General features: G+C 38.1%; 1 long non-coding RNA gene across 1 annotated transcript; it reads right to left on the bottom strand.

The window, feature by feature from the left end:
• Window positions 1–1,664: 1,664 nt before the first annotated feature.
• Window positions 1,665–19,526, bottom strand: LOC129718454 (uncharacterized). The gene is made up of 2 exons (XR_008726901.1): window positions 2,071–19,526; window positions 1,665–2,014 (listed from the first exon to the last, which is right to left on the bottom strand). It is a non-coding gene; the product is annotated as an uncharacterized LOC129718454 (long non-coding RNA).
• Between the last annotated feature and the right edge of the window lie 1,839 nt (window positions 19,527–21,365).

Genomic DNA, 21,365 nt, shown 5'->3' with positions numbered 1-21,365 from the left:
CAGTTTTTTAATGTGAGGTCTAAGAACTGGGTTTTGATCAAAACTTCAAGTTTTAGGGGTATTTGAAATTTTAAGTACGCGCGCTATTAACACTTGACTAGAGCTATTACCCACACTAGGTCACATCAAAAGCTCTTGCATTTTTTACCATTTGTAGCACCGAGAAACAATTGTGCGTTAGATGCCAAAAAATCTGGTTTTCTTAAAAAACCTATAACTCAGCCAAATATTCACCGATTTTCACAAAACCACTTTTGTTTGATTCGTCATTGAAATTATTTCAAAATTTTATTGTATTTGTAGTATCTTTCTCACAAAAATAGGTGACAAATTTCATGTTATGTTGAAAAATAGCATGTAGAAGTCTCAAAAATTATATTTAAACTCAAATATCTCAACATGTTTCAGTGATATTAGTACAAACCTGTAAATGTTTTGAAAGCTCTGTTTATCTTCTATCCAAAACTGCCTAAATATTGAAAATCGGTTGAGAAATGACTGAGTTAAAAAAAATGTATGCCCTGAGGTCCAAAAAACCGTATTTTGACCATAACTTCAGATTTTGGAGGTTTTTGGAAAATTTCTAATATGAGCGAATGTTACACTCAACAAGACCTACAACCTACGGTAGGTCACTTCAGAAGTTCTTGTGTTTTTTCACCATTTGTAGCACCGCGAAATAATTGTGGGATAGAAGCCAAAATTCTGGTTTTCTTAAAAAATGTATAACTCACTCAAATATTCACCGATTTTCACAAAACCTCTTTTGTTCGATTCGTCATTGAATATAATTTTAAAAATTTAGTGTATTTGTAGTATCTTTCTCACAAAAACAGGGGGCAAATTTCAAATTAAATTGAAAAATTGCGTGAAAAAAACTAAAAAAATATATTTAAACTCAGTTTTGAAAGCTCTGTTTATCTTCTTTCCATAACTGCCTCAATATTGAAAATCGGTTGAGAAATGACTGAGTTAAAAAAAATTGTATGCACTGAGGTTCAAAAAACCGTATTTTGACCATAACTTCAGATTTTGGGGGTGTTTGGAAAATTTCTAGTATGAGCGAATGTTACACTCAACAAGACCTACAACCTCCTTTTATTCCTTTTTTTTCTTCACAAGTAGGTTTAATAATTTTCCTACAATTACATTATCTTAACTGCGAAAGCTAATAACGTTCAATAATACTAAAAAGCGTACAAATATATATAATAGTGTTGAAATGTCACCATTTGTGGCAGAACACACAATACTAATTCTGAATAGATATTTTAGTACATAAATAAATCATTACAAACTACCCCCCTATAAAAAAAAAGACCTACAACCTACACTAGGTCACTTCAGAAGTTCTAAATCGCTGTAGCACAGTGTAATCCAAAATTTTGTACAAAACCTATTCTTCAAATAGTACACGCTCATTTTTTGTTACTCTAAAGTCAGTTAGATATCACCCACTTTTGAAAAAAGTGGAGGTACCCTAATAAGGGTACTTTTACGGTAACTCACTTCTGAGTAAGGGCGTCGTACGTCAAAAACTGAGTAGAATCTACTTTGTTCATGCAAACCAGAAATTAACGAAAATGAGTACAAGTTACCCAGTTTGCCTAAATACGGAAATTTAATGATTTCTGGTTTTTGTAAATCTGACTCAATAAATAAAATAAAATCAGAACAATCAAAAACACAGATTTATTTTTCATCGAAACATTAGAAAATTTACTAAATCATTCCCGTGTCTTCATTGAATGTGGCACCCAACCGGTTGACAGGTGCCCGTGAACTGTGATTTACATTTTTGTGCCAGAAAATCCGTCATCATTCGTCACCTAATACTGCGAAGGATTTAAATTGCATCGATTGTTGAGCACTGTACATCAATACAAATGTTTCCGTTTGTTATCACGAATAAAAGTCCGGCTTTAAACGGCATCGTAGAACATACAACATGCGGTTGTTCATTTTGAAGAGATCTTTTAGGTGTTTTCAAATCCTCTGCAATACTGATGTTGGGCTGAAATTATTAATTGATTAAGAAATTATTGATTTGATGACAGATCAGATACTTACTGCTAGCCAACCGATAATATTGCTGTTGAAAACTTTTGACATATACATATACTCAGGGTGAGTAAACATCATGGATAATAACTAAAAACTGAATAAACATGGTAATTATGAAAATTTGCGTTCATGTTATCAATTGTCCAGTACTCGATTACTCACTTTTTGACATTTTGCATAAGAATACCAAACTGAGTAGATCCTAATCAGATTAGAGTTAAAATAAAGCAGCGTGTATAAAGATCCCGCATAAACAAATACCATACACGAATTGTTTCCCGTATAGTATCTTAACCATTTATAAAAAAAGTAGGAGGGTGGTATTCAAGACACGACCGCATGACGTTGGACTACGGTATTCTTATATTCCATTAAAACAAATAATAGAGAGAATTGCAACTCTAGTATTTGCTGCAATTTTATCTAACAGTGCATTTCTGGATGCTGAGACGTTTAAACGTTATAAATAATAATATATACTAAAAGAATGGATATTTTTTATTTAATCGCTGTCATTTCATACATATTCGAATCAACCCTTTGTTTGCTGCACTACCAAGACAATCATTTAATTGAGCGAATTGGTAAAATTTTCCTATCTAAGCAAAAAGCAAACTTTACGAAACTATCTGAAATTGGAGCCCAGAACGATTCAACCGAAAATTTTAAATTTGAGAATTGTTTGACATTTAATCGATAAAACTCATGCTAGGTTAGTTCCAGCCCAGCATATAACTTCATGTATTTGAAAAAAAAAACGTTTGGCTCAATAACTCAATATAGCAAGAGCTCAATCACACGTTTTTCGGTAGTTGTTATCAAGGTTTGGGCGAGTGACAGGAAAATATCTTAACTTCTTCAGTTGTGATTTAGAGCATTCCTAATTGTTTTGTTATTTTTCACGATAGCGACAAGTTTGTTTCTTTCTCTGTGTTCGAGAAACAAAATCAAAGCCGCGCACCGAGAAACAAAAACGAAAATTTAATGAATGCTCATTGAGAAAACTTGCAACTCTTTTTACCAATAACTTATGATACTCAAAAGAACCCGTTTTGATCTAAATCAAATTTCTAGTAAATAAGTGTTGATCATTCATAGGTAGTAATTTTTCCTCGATGAATAAAGACTGGCTGAAGAAGTTAAAATCGCTGCTGTAAAATCAAATTCACAACTGTGTTCGTTAAGACGTTTTAATATTTTCAATGACAATAATAATCTTCGATAAACACCCGCTATAGTTATTTACACACATGCTATAACTATCTAAACACGCGTTAAAACTATTCATACACACGCTGTAGCTATAGCTATCCATACACACGCTATTCCTTTCCATACATCCGATACAACTATCTATACACACGCATTAGCTATCCAACCATGTGCTATTACTATCCATACATACGCTATAACTAATCATTACACACGCAGCAGCTATCCACACACAAGCTATAACTATCCGTACACACGCTAAAGATATACACGCAATAGCCATAATATGCTACACATGCTAGTGTCTTACACACGCTATAGCTAGCCATACACACGCAACAGCGCCATCCCTATCATCGCAAATGTCATAGCAATATAGATGCACATACGCTATATGTGCACACTGCACACACACCCAACGTTTTCACCCAACGATATCTGAATTGGATTACCGCTGGTGGGGTCCAACTCAGATCGAAGGAGCACCGAACTGAATGAAGAAATGCAGCTTCCCACTACCTCCGCCGCTGCTGCCTGATACCACCGCTCTGGTTCTGCTGCAGCTCAGTTTGGCCGCTGGAATCAGCCACCGCTGCTGATTATACAAGACCGGCCTGGTGGCCTTTCACTTGTTAACTGAGACTGCTATGAGTCGACACAGGCTATTATATAGCCCAAAGCAAAAATCCATCCGCGAGCAAACAAGAAGCGAGCTTGTGATTGGTTGAATGTGCACGACTTTTAACACAACTTTTAACTAGTTTAGTATCGAAAACATATTTAAATTATTATATGACAATCTTGCGCAATATTTCCCCTATCAATCAAGCCATTGGTGTTTAGAATCTGTTCAGTGGTAATGATAAAAGAAGCATTTTAAAACGGTGTTGAAACACCTGTTGCAGCTACCGAAAGCGAGCTCGTTATTGGTTGAAAGCTGTGAGACTGTTTACGAAGTCAGATCGGTTGTATCCGTTAGTGTCGACTGTGCTTGTGAAGAGAGGTGGTGATTGGTTGCTCGGTATGATTTAGACAATCGATGTGATTTATCAATTTTTCAATAGTGTATCTCGAACAATAGGTTATTTTTGTTACATAAATTCAACCGTAAAAGAATTTCTGATCGGTTGATGCCAAAACCTCGAAATTCTGAAAAGAAATGACTGATATATAAGCGCTCAAAACCTGACCACTTTTCCCTGGTTTTCCCCGGTTGAATTACTAGATTTTCAAATTCAGGTGCCTAACTTCGATATAGACGTTAGTCCAACGTCAAAAAGTCACATAACCATTTACATACCATATCAGCTTCAGTTTTGACCATCTGGTTTATAGTAAACTGAGAAATAACCATTTGGTGAACTAGGCGTTAGGTATGGTTACCATTCAAAAACATCGATTTTCCCGAGCATATTTTTTTCGATTTTATACACGATATGGTAAACTAATAATCCCAAATTTTGTACTATAACTATTCTTTAAATAGTATAAACACATACATAAGACATACGTAACACTGCAGGGATTCAATTTCGAAAACCGAAATCATCGAGAGCGTCACGAAAATTGTCCAATTCCAAACGTTTTAAGCATAGTCAATTTTCAACCGATTTCCGTCATTTTTGCAGTAATCGATTGAAAAATCATTTAATGATTGTTCGAACTATTGTACTATTGAAAATTGTTAAGCCTTGTCGAAACGCAAATGTCAACCTTTGATTGGTCGCTTGCTGCCTTTCCCTGGAAAGGACGACATAATAGAGTACGTAGTTAGCCGGCAATACACTCGTTGGGCTATATAAAAGACTGCTTCTCCTCAAGCAAATCAGTTTACTAGCGGCAGGCAGCAGCAGCGGACAGTAGCAGCGATGGCAGTGGGCAATGGTGGCGTTGAGTAGCAACGGCATCAGCGGCAGCGGTAGTGGTTAGCTGCAGTTCCTACCTATTTCGGCTCCCCTTCGATCTGAGTTGGACCCAACCAGCGGTAATCCAATTCAGATATCGTTGGGTGAATACAACCAGAAACTTAACGAGAATCGCAGAAGCCACCATTATCCAGCGTGTATATATAGGGTGTGTGCACATATCGTCCCCTCAATGCTAAAACTAGATAACTCGAAAATTGACGTTTCGAGAAAAAAGAGTTTGAAAATTTGTCCTATTTGGTTATGACGATTCAAATGCCATTTTTGGGTTAAGCGAGAAACGAATCAATTCCATAAACTTTATTCAAACAAATATATGTTATGAAATTCCTGAGGAATATTAAGCTAAGTTAGACCTCAGATAACAGACATCCAAGCTAGTTTCGCTTCATGTGTAAAAAGATTCAACGGTTTTTTAGCATGTCGCAATACGCAGTATGGTGGCGCTAAGAACACTTAGTAGTCAACGATTTAATAGAATTGATAGTTTTACAGCTTTTATCGATATTCTCGCAATAAGCAGGGTTGCGGTTTTTAATGTAGAAATTTCGAGCAGTCGTAATTTGTACACAATCGACAATTTTATTCCTTCCCAGCTTATATTTACGATAAATATGTTTGTTTTAATAAAATCCACAAAAAAAAAAATTAAAAATTTAAACAAATAAAATTTTAATAAAATCAACATTAAAGATTTGAAAAAAAAAAATCTTACACACGATTTCTGGAGTTTTTTGTTCTAGCTTGGATGTCTGTTATCTGTGGTGCTATGGAAAGGTGTGGAATAACCAACTGTACTTCGACTGACAACCGTTTCCTGTGGAAATGCGAAGGAATATGCAAAAGACACTTCCACGCTGCCTGCGTAGGAACCCGTAGAAACCAAGAAGAACTACTGCGTTCATTCATGCTGCCTTTATGCATAGAATGCCAGGAACAATTCATGGACCAACTGCAACTGCAGAAGTATCCAGCATCGTGAAATTTCAACAGAAAGTATTGAATCACAAATTAAACTAAGTCATTCAATAATCAGTCAATTTCCAAAACTGACTGTAACGCACGACACACTGGACAGTATCAATACACTTCTTTCTGAATTGAAGACGGAAATTAAAAATGTAAATATCAACACAAACAATGCGTCGGCAAAAACCATCAATCGCATTTCGACGTTGTTCGGCGAACATGTCCATGACTCCATATCGGATATAACGGACAATAGTAAACAAAATCGGCAGCATACAAAGAATATACAACAGCACCTGGAAAAAGCATTCACTAATATAGAATCAAAAATTGACAATATGAAACACTCATTAGAAGCCATACAAAATAAGAAAACAAAATGCAGTGCAACGGCGCAGGAACTAATTACTGAATTAAAAGCGCTCAAAGAATCTAATTCACTCCAACCAAAAACAGACAATAATCCCAGTCTGGCTGAAGAACTTCGCCTTTCATTGCCACTTCCAGAATCGGACTCAGAAGAACACCTTATACCAAATTTCACATCAGGCTGGCGCCTAATTGGCAATAAAAAAAGTATGGAAACGCGACTGGACTGAATATGACGCCAGAAAGCGTAAAAGACGCAAGCAGAAAAGGCCGCTCGTAAACGTATGCAGCAACGCAAACGTCAGCAGGAAAACTCAAACTCTATCAGCATAAGTAACAACATCTATAATCACGGAATAAACCATTTCGTTTGCAACGGAGAGAAAACTCAAATTTCTGAATTGCCAAAACAACCACTACCCTCGGACAAAGACCTCCTGGCAGCGGCACGCGTTTAATTTGCTAGGCCGCCGAATGCAGACATAACATCAAAATTTATAAATTTCCAAAAAGGCGAAACCATCAACCCATATCGGACAGAAAAAAATGCAACTAACGCCAGCATACAATCAATACCGCGAGACAGCCAATTTGAACTTGACCCCATGCGTCCACCAATTGTCCAACTCACGCAGCAATCGTTGAATGGCGTCGAGCGCTTTTTGAAGGCTAGACTCCGCGACCCAAAAGTAATGCATATTACACGCCTATATCTCGCATTCATGAAGGATCAATCATCATCTGTATGCGTAGAAGGAATGACACCAACCAGCATAAGAATGCTTCTCGCATCAGAAGGACTGCCGACATCTCCAGAACAACTCCAACGCGTCTTTATTGAAGTCCATCAGGAATATAGACTCACGCCAGCCGAAGCAGTAGCCGACCTTCAATCATATCGTCATTTTTTATCAAATGAACGCACGCACCGTCTTCAACAACTTCACGGAAGTGTAAACAAATTTAGTACATCAAATTTTCGCACGTAAGGACGCCCTCTTCTGAGGCAGAAACTTCTTCGCTTCCTCGACAGAATGCGAATGAAATTCTTATCTACTGTCAGAATTTCAATCGCATGAAAAGCCCAAGCAAAATGAAAGAAATTCAACAAATCTATCGTCGCCTTCTTTTAAAATAATTTTAGGAACTGAAAGTAGCCTATTCAGTTTCGCTAAAACCATATGTACTCAAAATTGAGTAAAAGTTGTTTTACTCATTTTTGAGTACCACCGAATGTTATAAAAATTGAGTAAATATTACCCATATTATACCTGATGCGCAATGCGTAAAAGTTATTCATTTTTGATTAAAAAATGAGTACTTTAAGCTTCAATGAGGGAATTTCGGAAAAATTATCATTATTGACTTGATGTTATTATATTTTGCCTTTTTAATGAATTTGATTTTAAAAAAGGCTTATTTCAAGAAATTTACCTTTGTTCGCCGGGACACGGGAGATCTTTGAATGTATTCGCCGTATATCCAACCAACGAGTCCTGGTGAAAAAGAAAAATTGGCATAAGTTGCAGTCAATGATTTCAAATTATGAATTACCTACCGACACAGATAACAGACATCCAAGCTAGTTTCGCTTTATGTGTAAAAAGATTCAACGGTTTTTTAGCATGTCGCAATACGCAGTATGGTGGCGCTAAGAACACTTAGTGGTCAACGATTTAATAAAATCGATAGTTTTACAGCTTTTATCGATATTCTCGCAATAAGAAGGGTTGCGGTTTTTGAGTTTTTAAATAGTTTATTTGACACGGCACGATACAATTTATGTTTAACTGAGCCAAGTACATTTTTTTTATAAATTCTAAATTAGCAGGGAAAAGAGGGAGGCCTTTTCTTTATTCTCGCGGCCGACTACGAGCTAGTGGGGATTTAAGGTGAGAGGAGGGGAGTTACAATTTTGATTTTAACTATATTGAGTTATACGATTTATTTATTTGTACATGGCTAAGCAGTGATGTTCTATTTGAGCAGTTTGGACTGAGGTGTCTGCGTGAACATGAAGATGCCGAGTCTTCGTTTGAGTGTCTCCAGCTTGGGATCATCTTCTTTCAGCGTGTAGCGGGAATAGTAATCTAACAAATAGATAGAAGAGTTTCATATTTTAATACCAGCGTGTTTAATGAACACGTATAGCTGTGTCATGTACTGGAGATCACCGCTTCCCAGAATGTCTCTAACGGGTACGTTCGGTTGTTTTCCTCGGGCCCGAAGGGAATCTATAAGCTCGGAGTATTCGGTACACGACCAAGCAACATGCTCGATGTCATGGTAGCCATCGCCACAAACGCAGTGATTACTGTCTACAAGCCCTATACGAAAGAGATGCGTGTTTAACGTATAGTGATTGGAAATAAGTCTGGACATCACACGAATGAAGTCCCGACCTACATCCAACCCCTTGAACCATGCTTTCGTCGATACCTTAGGAAAAATGGAATGTAGCCACCGTCCCAGTTCATCTGAGTTCCATGATGATTGCCAACTGTTGAGTGTTCTCTGACGCAAAATGCTATAAAATTCATCATAAGCAATTGGTCTTTCATAAATATCGCCGTCAATAGCACCCACCTTAGCTCAAGAGTCAGCCTTTTCGTTACCCGGAAACGAGCAATGAGAAGGGACCCACGCTAAGGTAACCTGGTAATTTTTATCTGTTAAAGCACTTAAAAACCGCCGTATTTTCCCCAGGAAATACGGGGTGTGCTTCACAGGCTTCATTGATCGCAGAGCCTCAATGGCACTGAGACTATCTGTGAAGATGAAGTAGTGGTCTGTGGGTAGGGTTTCGATGATTCCAAGAGAGTACTGAATAGCAGCAAGTTCTGCGACGTACACGGAAGCAGGAGCATCGAGTTTGTAGGAGGCGGTAAAATTTTCGTGGAAAACACCGAAGCCAGTGGACTCATCTAGATTAGATCCGTCAGTGTAAAACCTTTTATCATAACTAACATGTTTAAACTTATTGGAAAAAAATCTTAGGGATCTCTTGGGGTCGCAATTGATCCGGGATACCAGAAATGTCTTGTTTCATGTTGGTGTCGAAGAATATAGCATTATTAGAAGTATCTAAAAGTGCGACATTGGAGGAATCGTATGAAGAAGGATTAATATCTTGAGCCATATAGTCAAAATATAAAGTCATAAATCTCGATTGAGATTGAAGGTCGACCAACCTCTCGAAATTTTCAATTACTAATGGGTTCTGTGCATCGAATTAGCAACCGGTGAGAGGGATTCCAAAAACGATGTTTCAACGGAAGAATACCCGCTAACACTTCAAGACTCATCGTATGGGTCGACTGCATGCAACCCAAGGCAATACGCAAACAACGATATTGTATTCTCTCTAATTTTATAATGTGCGTGTTCGCGGCGGAGCGAAAGCAGAAACAGCCGTACTCAAGAACTGACAATATCGTTGTTTGGTATAACCTTAGAAGGTCTCCTGGGTGAGCACCCCACCAAGTTCCGGTAATCGTACGAAGAAAATTAATCCTCTGTTGGCATTTTTGTCTCAGATACCTAATATGACAAGCCCAGGTGCATTTAGAGTCGAACCAGACCCCGAGATATTTAGCGACTAGAACCTGAGAGATCGTTTTACCCGTTAGTAGGAGCTGCAGCTGAGCTGGGTTATGCTTCCTAGAAAAAACGACCAGCTCAGTTTTCTCCGGAGAGAATTCGATACCCAGCTTAAGAGCCCATTCAGACAAATTGTCTAAGGTATCTTGCAATGGTCCTTGCAGATCGCTAGCCTCGCCACCAGTAATGGATACAACGCTATCGTCTGCAAGTTGCCTTAGCGTGCATGAATTTGCAAGACATTCATCGATGTCATTGACGTAAAAATTATATAAGAGAGGACTTAAACATGAGCCCTGGGGGAGGCCTATGTAACTAATTCGGGAAGTAGTCGAATCACCATGTGAGAAATACATATGCTTTTCTGACAACAAATTGAGCAAAAAGTTATCCAAATTTGGTGAAAGTCCCTGCGAATGAAGTTTCGCGCTTAAAACTTCTACAGAGACAGAGTCAAAAGCCCCAAGCCTGTATGTTTCTGGTCAAACTGGTGGTTTTAGATCATCCGAACCAATCCGAACTCATGAGTTACATCATTGTGAAAATTTCAACTTTTCAGCTTCCGGCAGTATTGTTGCCTCAGTTTCAAGAACATACCTCTGTCATGTAATGGATGGGTGTTCTGAGACATTCTCAACAGGTTGCTATTGAATTCCGATCCTTTGATTACGAGCTCTAGGCCAAAATTCAAGAAAAACGGTCAAGCTTTTTCGCCCGAAGCAATGCAAATGTTGGGAGTGAAATGTTCGTACACGGACAATGGTAATAATACTAGTGACTCTTCAGATTCTTCTAAGTGCTCAGATTGATTAATAAACAAAACAGTGTAAGCCCCGAACCTCACTGATCTAAAAAAAAATAGTTATGTTTCATTCATAAAGCTATAGTCATTTATTGTAGAAAAAAAACTACTATTGAATCCGAATTACATAATCAGAAAAGTAACAAATCACTCAAAGGTGGGTTAATCCATGAAATTTTTAGTCACAACTATTTATTATACTACATTGATCCATGATACGTTTCCAGTACAAAAACCCATAAAAATAATTTTGATCAGGTTTGATGTTCTAAGTGCTCCACTGTACAACGGCCCATTGGTATCGAGATACTTATCCCAGGACCATTTATACCTGCTCCGGTATTGAAAACTGTTAGTAAAGAGCTCTTAAAAACAAAAGGTTCATTAATTTACCCCAGTTAGGACGCACTACACAGAGTATGAAACACAGCACATATGTCTTTTACTCTTAGTTTCTTTTGAGAAATAAATAGCGGTTGAAAAAAGAGAGAGCGAGAGAAAAAGAGAGAGAGACAGAAAAAAAAGAAAGATAGAGAGAGAAATGATCCAAAATGTAAAATATCTTATGTTTAAACTTTCTTATTAAAATATTCTAACATTCAAGCAGCTGATAAAAAAACTCGCTCAGTATGATTTTTGAAGAGCTTTGGAGCTTCCATTTGCACTTGTATACACCAGAATCGGATAATGCGTTCTGTAAGAATGGCGGGATTTTTTCTTGTTTTTCTTTGTTCGATTTTGATATACCACACAGATAAACAACATATTTACACCTGCACACCTACATACGTACATACACACATCGACATATATACAGCCAGTGTTCATTTAGTTGAACTGAGTCGATTGGTATACAACAGTTGGCCCTCAACAGATTCGTTTGGTGTTTAATGTTAAATATCCTTTGTAAAAAAATACTTTCGATCAATATCTCGAAATCTAAGCCACTAATCAAAAATCCACTCGATAGCATTCTGGGGGAGCACAGTAGCTTTCATTTGCATATAAGATCATCAAAATCGGATATTGCGTTCTAGAAGAAAGGTGCGTTGGTATTTTGCTGCACATACATACAGACAACACACATACAACCACATACACACATACACACACACACACACACACACGAACAGACATTACTCAGTTCGTCGAGCTGAGTCGAATGGTATATACGGTTCGGCCCTCCGGATCTTGGATCTATTTTGCGTTTTTCGACCGATTTTATAACCTTTGTTTAGTATAACAATGCTAAAAAGTGAAATCACGTTATAAAAGCAAAGCTTATACCAAAGCCTGCTTAAACTCACTCACTTTTCTCAGAGATGGTAAGACCGATTTTCACAAAATCAGTTGCAAATGAAAGGCCTTATAACACCCTATTGAATTTCATTGTAATCGGATTTTTAGTTTAGGCACCGTGTTTCAAAATGTGAGTACCAATTTAAACAAAACTGGTGTCAAATGAACTGTCAAATGGGCTGTCTTGAAAATCCTAAACGAATTATTAAACATGTGGTTCAACAATTTTTGAAAGAAACGTGTCCCGGTGGCTTCGAAACTCATTCATTTTTCATAGATTTAGCTGAATCATTTCTGCCTTTCTCCTAGAAAGGTATAGCAATTACTGGAAAAACTAAAGGTATGAAAGTGCTCCAGAGGGCCGAATGTCGTATATCACTCGACTTAGTTCGACGAGCTGAGCATTTTCTGTGTGTATGTATGTATGTATGTGTGTGTGTGTGTGTGTGTGTGTGTGTGTGTGTGTGTGTGAGTGTGTGTGTGTGTACGTGCAACTTTTTTTTCTCACTCACTTTTCTTAGAGATGGCTGGACCGATTTCCATGAAATTAATTGCAAATTAAAGGTCTAGTTGCCCCATAGGTTGCTGTGTGTGTAATTTTTTTTCTTACTCACTTTTCTCACAGATGGCTGGATCGATTCCCGTGAAATTATTTCAAATAAAAGGTGTAGTTGCCCCATAGGTTGCTATTGAATTTCATTGTAATCGGATTTTTGGTTTAGAGGTTATGTATCAAAATGTAAAAATTTATTACAAATATTACTTCAAATTTCAAATACTATTCTCAAATTATTCCTTTAAATACAACATAAATATTATTATTATTTATTATTATTTATTCAATTATATCCATCCGACTAGCAGCCTTAATGAATAAGTTAGTGTATGGCTGAGAAAAGCCACTTCGAAAGTCACTGGTAGGCGACTATCAAGGCGGCATAAAAACCCAGCATCTTTAAAAAAAAATAACAAAAACAAATACAGAGATATTACAAAAATCCAATACAGATAACATAGATAAAGTCGAAACAAACAATGCACATTAAATAACTATACTAGAAATAAAAATTAACATTTTGTCGCTTATAAACCAGGGCCATCCGACGAACAGGTTCATGCTGGCCATAATTCGTGCGGTGTGCGTTGGTCTGCAGTAATCGCTGATGACGTTGTGGACGAAGAGGGCATTGCAGCTGAAGCAATTTCAAGATAGCGGGGCAGTCATAGCAACCAGTGAGGATTTTGTGCACTGTTCTGACCAATATGTCCTTACGACGCTCTTCAAGGGGTTTTATCCCAACCAGCAGGCAAAGGCTTTCGTATGGCAGGGTTCCACCGTAGTAATCTGCGACAAATATTTCGGATAAAGAGCTTTTGAATGCGCTCGATTCGCTGTATCCAAAAATCGTAGTACGGGTTCCAAACAACGCAGACAGTTTCTAAAACTGTGCGTACCAGAGAGCGGTAGAGTGTGCGCAAAGTACCAGGATCGTAAATCTCCTTTCCAATTCTTAATATTAAACCAAGTTGACGATTGGCTTTATTGATGATTGCAGAATAATGCTGCCTAAATGACATACTAGTCTCCAACAAAACACCCAAATCAATGACAACGTCCCTACGATGTAAATAAGTGCCAGCGATACGATAATCAAAAAGCAACGGCTGTTTTTTGCGCTGGAAGCTGATCACGGTACATTTGGGAATGCTCAGCATCATACAGTAGCGTAGGCACCAGTCGTTGAAAGAATCGAGTAACGTTTGGAATCTACAACAATCATCATAATTCTCAACAATTTGAAATATTTTAGTATCATCAGCGTACAATAGTCGTGTGCCAGGTAGTAGATCTTTAGTTACATCATTAATGTACAAAGAGAAAAGCAGCGGCCCAAGAATGCTGCCCTGAGGAACACCAGAATTGTTGCTGAACCAAGCGGATCAATATTCTAAAATCCAAAGAGTGAATACACCTTTATTGAATTACTAGCTGACCCGGCAAACTTCGTCCCGCCTATTTTTGTGTTTAATTTAATAATTTTAAACATTCCAAATCCATTGATTTCTTGCTATTTGTTTATATCGTTTCAAATGATTGGTTTTATCGGAATGACGGAAATACTCATATTGTGTGGTATTCAATTATTTTCGTTGTTTTCCAGAAACTGAAAGTAATCATCTTCGAATTCAAAATGATGTCCAGGGTCAATGCTTGGCTTATATACATTATTTCGATTACGGAAATATCCATATGTAGTAGTATTTGGCTGTTTCCTAGAAGTTGCCATCTTACAATTCAAAATGGTGTCTGAAGTCAATTTTTAGCTCCTTGCATAAGTCCGGTTAAAGAAACACTCATATTTGGTGGTATTTGGTCACTTTAGGCTAATTTTCAGAAACCGGAAATCGCCATCCTAGATTTTGAAACGGCATTTGGAGACAATTTCTGGCCCCTGAGCGTCATTCTGGTTCAAGAAACACCCATAATAGGTGTTATTTGGTCTTTTTCAGCTGATTTCCAGAAACTGGAAGTCACCATCTTAGAATTCAAAATGGTGTCTGTGGTCGATTCTAGCACCTGTGTATCAATCTGCGACAAATATTTCGGATAAAGAGCTTTTGAATGCGCTCGATTCGCTGTATCCAAAAATCGTAGTACGGGTTCCAAACAACGCAGACAGTTTCTAAAACTGTGCGTACCAGAGAGCGGTGGAGTGTGCGCAAAGTACCAGGATCGTAAATCTCCTTTCCAATTCTTAATATTAAACCAAGTTGACGATTGGCTTTATTGATGATTGCAGAATAATGCTGCCTAAATGACATACTAGTGTCCAACAAAACACCCAAATCAATGACAACGTCCCTACGATGTAAATAAGTGCCAGCGATACGATAATCAAAAAGCAACGGCTGTTTTTTGCGCTGGAAGCTGATCACGGTACATTTGGGAATGCTCAGCATCATACAGTAGCGTAGGCACCAGTCGTTGAAAAAATCGAGTAACGTTTGGAATCTACAACAATCATCATAATTCTCAACAATTTGAAATATTTTAGTATCATCAGCGTACAATAGTCGTGTGCCAGGTAGTAGATCTTTAGTTACATCATTAATGTACAAAGAGAAAAGCAGCGGCCCAAGAATGCTGCCCTGAGGAACACCAGAATTGTTGCTGAACCAAGCGGATCAATATTCTAAAATCCAGAGAGTGAATACACCTTTATTGAATTACTAGCTGACCCAGCAAACTTCGTCCCGCCTATTTTTGTGTTTAATTTAATAATTTTAAACATTCCAAATCCATGGATTTCTTGCTATTTGTTTATATCGTTTCAAATGATTGGTTTTATCGGAATGACGGAAATACTCATATTGTGTGGTATTCAATTATTTTCGTTGTTTTCCAGAAACTGAAAGTAATCATCTTCGAATTCAAAATGATGTCCAGGGTCAATGCTTGGCTTATATACATTATTTCGATTACGGAAATATCCATATGTAGTAGTATTTGGCTGTTTCCTAGAAGTTGCCATCTTACAATTCAAAATGGTGTCTGAAGTCAATTTTTAGCTCCTTGCATAAGTCCGGTTAAAGAGACACTCATATTTGGTGGTATTTGGTCACTTTAGGCTAATTTTCAGAAACCGGAAATCGCCATCCTAGATTTTGAAACGGCATTTGGAGACAATTTCTGGCCCCTTAGCGTCATTCTGGTTCAAGAAACACCCATAATAGGTGTTATTTGGTCTTTTTTCGGCTGATTTCCAGAAACTGGAAGTCACCATCTTAGAATTCAAAATGGTGTCTGTGGTCGATTCTAGCACCTGTGTATCATTCTGGTTCCGAAGAATCTCATATTGGATGGGAATCGGCCATTTTTGGCTGTTTTTCAAAAAACCGGAAGTCGCCATCTTGGATTACAAAATGGCATTTGGAGACAATTTCTGGCCTCTGAGCGTCATTCTGGTTAAAGAAATTCCGTAATTTTCGGCTGCTTTTCAAAAACCGGAAATCACCATTTTACAATTCAAAATGTTATCTGAGGTCAATTTGTGGTTTCAGTGCATCATAACAATTCCGGAAATACCCATATTGGGTGGTATTTACCGTCATTTGCCGCTGTTTTTCAGATACCGGAAGTCGCCATCTTGGATTTCAAAATGGTATGAATTTGGGGACATGCCAGAAGAAGGAAGGATGTCGAACCATTACGGACATGTTTGTTACACCTAAAAACATTCACCTGCCAAATTTGGTTGTATTTGCTTGATTGGTTCTCGAGCTGAGCGTAATTTGTGTTTCATTTGTATGGGACCCCTTCCTTATAGAGAAGGGAGGGGTATCAAACCATTATGGATATATTTGTTATCCCTAAAAACATTCACCTGCTAAATTTGGTTCCATTTAGTTGGTTAGTTCTCGAGATGTGCGGAAATTTGTGTTTCATTTGTTTAGAACCCCTCCCTCAAAAAGAGGTAGGGGTGTAGAACCGTTATGGACATTTTTGTTACCTCTGAAAACATTTACATGCCAATTTTGGTTCTTTTTGGTAGATTGGCTCTCGAGCAGTGCAAAATTTGTGTTTCATTTAAATGGAACCCCTCCCTTATAAAAGAAGGAGGGGTGTCAAACCATTATAGATATATTTGTTACCTCAAGAAACATCTACCCGCCAAATTTGGTTCCATTTACTTGGTTAGTTATTGAGATATGCAAAAGTTTGTGTTTCATTTGTATGGAACCCCTCCCTTCCAGAAAAATGAAGGGTGTCGAACCGTATGGACATATTTGTCACTCCCTAAAAACATCCACATGCCAAATTTGGTTCCATTTGCTTGGTTAGTTTTCGAGATGTACATGAATTTGTGTTTTATTTGTATGGGACCCCTCCCTTTCAGATGAGGGAGGGGTCTCAAACTATCTTAGTCACCTTTCTCGGCCCCTAAAACCCCTATATACAAAATTTCACGCCGATCCGTTTAGTAGTTTCCAAGCCATTCATATGAATCAGACAGACAGACAGACAGAGCTGCATTTTTATATGTTTAGACTTGTATGGGACCCCTCCCTTTCCAGAAGAAGGAAGGGTGTCGAATTAACATGGACATATTTGTTACTGCTAAAAACATCCACATGCCAAATTTGGTTTGGTTTGCTTGATTAGGTTTTGAGTTGGACAGAAATTTGTGTTTCATTTGTATGGGACCCCTCCCTTGCAGAAGAGGGAGGGGTTTCAAACCAGTATGGGCATACTTGTTACCCCCAAAAACATTCACATACCAAATTTGGTTATGTTTACTTGGTTAGTTTTGGAGATGTGCAGGAATTTGTGTTTCATTCGTATGGGACCCCTCCCTTACAGAAGAGGGAGGGGTTTCAAACCAGTATGGACATGCTTGTTACCCCCAAAAACATTCACATACCAAATTTGGTTATGTTTACTTGGTTAGTTTTGGAGATGTGCAGGAATTTGTGTTTCATTTGTATGGGACCCCTCCATTCCAGAAGAGGGAGGGGTCTCGAACTATCTTAGGCTCCTAAAACTCCTATATACAAAATTTCACGCCAATCGGTTCAGTAGTTTCCAAGCCTATATGGAACAGACAGACAGACATACAGACAGACAGACAGACAGACAGACAGACAGACAGACAGACAGACAGACAGACAGACAGACAGACAGACAGACAGAGCTGCATTTTTATATTGAATTATATTTGGCAATTGAAGGATGTTTTCCAGAAATCGGAAGTCGCAAATTCGGATTTCAAAATGAAATATGGGGTTGATTCCTGGCCTCTGAGCATCATCCCGGATACTGAAAAACTCATATTGGGTAATGTTTGTTCCTTTTAGACTGGTTTCCAGAAACTGGAAGCTACTGTCTAGAAATTAAAAATGGCGTCTGAAGATGATTTCTGGCCTCAGGGTATCATACCGCTTCCCCAAATCGTATTGGACGATATTTGTCACATTAGACTGTTGGTCGGAAACTGTCGCCATCTTCACCATAGAAATACCCAGATCAGGCAGTTCGGCAATTTTATGATAGATTTTATGATTACCAGGCAACCAGAAGTGGTCATCTGGATTAAAAATGGGGTTTGAGGTCGGATTCTGGCCACTGGGTATAATCCAAGTTTCAAGAACCCATATTGATTGATATTTGCCTTTGATTGGATGCCATTCAGAAACGATCAGTAATATCAACCGCGTTAAAAAATTTCATTTTCACTGATAAGATCATTCAAATTAATGTATAAGAAACAACTTGTTATTATAAATCGTTTGAAATCTACTGACTAAAGTTGACATAAACAATCCAAATATTTATACGCTGTATATGAGTACAAATCGATTATACCACGATCAAAAACAAAATCGCATCATATATTTGAAAGAATTTAATTTTTTTTTTAGTTTAAAATAGTTTATTTGACACGGCACGATACAATTCATGTTTAACTGAGCCAAGTGCATTTTTTTTAAATTCAAAATTAGCAGGGAAAAGAGGAAGGCACATTTTTCATATCTCGCGGCCGACTACGAGCTAGTGGGGATTTGAAGTGAGAGGAGGGGTGTTACAATTTTGTTTTTAACTATTTTATATTACAGAATGTATTCATTTGTACGTGGCTAACCAGTGGTGTTCTACTTGAGCAGTTTTGGTCTGAGGTGTCTGCGTTAACATAGAGTTGCCGAGTCTTCGTTTTAGTGTCTCCAGCCGGGTGTATCATTCTCTTGCAGTTTGTGACAGAAATTGTATTCTAGCAAATAGATAAAAAAAATCAAATTTTAATGCCAGCATTTTTTATAAACCCGTATAGCTGTGTCATGTACTGGAGATCACCGCTTCCCAGAATGTCTCTAACGGGTACGTTCAGTTGTTTCCTCGGGCCCGAAGGGAATCTATAAGCTCAGACCTAACACCACAGTATTCGGTACACGACCAAACAACATGCTCGATGTCATGGTAGCCATCGCCAAAAACGCAGTGATTACTGTCTACAAGCCCTATACGAAAGAGATGCGTGTTTAACGTGTAGTGATTGGACATAAGTCTAGACATCACGCGAATGAAGTCCCGACCTACATCCAACCCCTTGAACCATGCTTTCGTCGATACCTTAGGAAAAATGGAATGTAGCCACCGTCCCAGTTCATCTGAGTTCCATGATGATTGCCACCTGTTGAGTGTCCTCTGACGCAAAATGCTATAAAATTCATCATAAGCAATTGGTCTTTCATAAATATCGCCATCAATAGCACCCACCTTAGCTAAAGAGTCAGCCTTCTCATTACCCGAAATCGAGCAATGAGAAGGGACCCACGCTAAGGTAACTCGGTAATTTTTATCTGTTAAAGCACTTAAAAACCGCCGTATTTTCCCCAGTAAATACGGAGTATGCTTCACAGGCTTCATTGATCGCAGAGCCTCAATGGCACTGAGACTATCTGTGAAGATGAAGTAGTGGTCTATGGGTAGGGTTTCGATGATCCCAAGGGAGTACTGAATAGCAGCAAGTTCTGCGACGTACACGGAAGCAGGAGCATCGAGTTTGTAGGAGGCGGTAAAATTTTCGTGGAAAACACCGAAGCCAGTGGACTCATCTAGATTAGATTCGTCAGTGTAAAACCTTTTATCATAACTAACATGTTTAAACTTATTGGAAAAAATCTCTTGGGGTCGCAATTGATCCGGGATACCAGAAATGTCTTGTTTCATGGTGGTGTCGAAGAATATAGCATTATTAGAAGTATCTAAAAGTGCGACGAAACATAAAGAAGGATTATTATCTTGAGCCATATAGTCAAAATATAAAGTCATAAATCTGGAATGAGATTGAAGGTCGACCAACCTCTCGAAATTTTCAATTACTAATGGGTTCATAACTGTGCATCGAATTAGCAACCGGTAAGAGAGATTCCAGAAACGATGTTTCAACGAAAGAATACCCGCTAACACTTCAAGACTCATCGTATGGGTCGACTGCATGCAACCCAAGGCAATATGCAAACAACGTAATTGTATTCTCTCTAATTTTATAATGTGCGTGTTCGCGGCGGAGCGAAAGCAGAAACAGCCGTACTCAAGAACTGACAATATCGTTGTTTGGTATAACCTTAGAAGGTCTCCTGGGTGGGCACCCCACCAGGTTCCGGTAATCGTACGAAGAAAATTAATCCTCTGTTGGCATTTTTGTGTCAGATACCTAATATGACAAGCCCAGGTGCATTTAGAGTCGAACCAGACCCCGAGATATTTAGCGACTAAAACCTGAGTGATCGTTTTACCCGTTAGTAGGAGCTGCAGCTGAGCTGGGTTATGCTTCCTCGAAAAAACGACCAGCTCAGTTTTCTCCGGAGAGAATTCGATACCCAGCTTAAGAGCCCATTCAGACAAATTGTCTAAGGTATCTTGCAATGGTCCTTGCAGATCGTTAGCTTCGCTTCCAGTAAAGGATATAACGCTATCGTCTGCGAGTTGCCGTAGCGTGCATGAATTTGCAAGACATTCATCGATGTCATTGACGTAAAAATTATATAAGAGAGGGCTCAAACATGAGCCCTGGGGAAGACCCATGTAACTAATTCGGGAAGTTGTCGAATCACCATGTGAGAAATACATATGCTTTTCTGACAACAAATTGAGCAAAAAAATATTTAAATTTGGTGAAAGACTCATAATTTCGAATCTTTATCAAAGCAGCTAGCTTTAAACCGCCTTTGGGTTTTGTTTCTTTGTAAGTTTGAGAAACAACCTGTTCATTTGATTTTCTTTAGATAAGTCGTGTAGTCATTTACCTTGGTCAACACAAGCGTGGCCCCGAAGGTTAAACTGAGAAAAAATTAGAAATTATAACTTTTTAACAATTCCTGTGATTTTTTATTTTCTAGAGCAACTATTGTGAGCCCCAGAGCAGCAGTTTATTAAACTTTCTCAACCACTGTTATAATAAATTAAAACGGGTATTAATAAACTAAACCTTTATTTTAAAACTAAGATTGTTGAAATCCGTCCAGCCAACCTTGGCAAAACAAGTGAATTTAAAAAGTTTTCTGAACACGTTTCTTTTCATAACCTTTGAACTTTTGTGCAACCATCATACATAACATACATAACT

The sequence above is a fragment of the Wyeomyia smithii genome, chromosome 1 (genome assembly GCF_029784165.1).
Source record: "Wyeomyia smithii strain HCP4-BCI-WySm-NY-G18 chromosome 1, ASM2978416v1, whole genome shotgun sequence".
Classification (NCBI taxonomy): domain Eukaryota; kingdom Metazoa; phylum Arthropoda; class Insecta; order Diptera; family Culicidae; genus Wyeomyia; species Wyeomyia smithii.
Note: the sequence above shows the minus strand (reverse complement) of the source record. Positions and strands in the feature narration are given on the sequence as shown.